This window comes from Buceros rhinoceros, unplaced genomic scaffold (genome assembly GCF_000710305.1).
Source record: "Buceros rhinoceros silvestris isolate BGI_N320 unplaced genomic scaffold, ASM71030v1 scaffold12830, whole genome shotgun sequence".
NCBI lineage: Eukaryota > Metazoa > Chordata > Aves > Bucerotiformes > Bucerotidae > Buceros > Buceros rhinoceros.
The window spans coordinates 9,441-10,033 of record NW_010389089.1 but is presented as its reverse complement, the minus strand read 5'-3'; positions in this window follow the sequence as shown (position 1 = coordinate 10,033).

The following is a 593-nucleotide window of genomic DNA, read 5'->3' as shown; positions in this document are numbered from 1 at the left end:
GGAATAACTCTGAACTGTTGGTCTGTTTATACCTGTAATTACAACATTAATAAGGGTACTTGGAGTCCAGCCAGTTATGGGCCAAAGCAGCATTGATGGAGCCTCCTACCACAGGAGTGGGAAGCTCTGGGCAGTGTCCACTGCTGCCCCCTGGCAGGATGGGAGTTCCTCATGTCTCATGGCCCAAACCAAATACCAAGCTGAGGCAGCTCCTCCTGTGCTCTGGCTCATATCCGTTGCATCACCTAGGATGGAAGCTGAGTCTCTCACCTGACCAGTGTTCCTGAGGCAGTCACAGGCCTTCACAGTGATGGCGTAGCCCATCAGCTATGACAAGAAGGCAGTGTCAGCTCTGACTCCAACTTCCTTCCTGTGTCTGCTCAGCTGAGCTACTGCCAAGGTAATGAGACTTGCCAGAGCAGTTTTACCTCCCTTCACAGCAGGACCTCAGGCAGTGTTGGACTTGGGTGCTAAGCATCCAGTGGGAATTAATGGTGTGATTTAGGGCAAATCCCCCTCTGAGTGTGAGAATTAATGCCAGCTTGTCCAAAGCTGTTTCGAATACCAGGAATCGGGGAGCTGCAGCAGCCAGT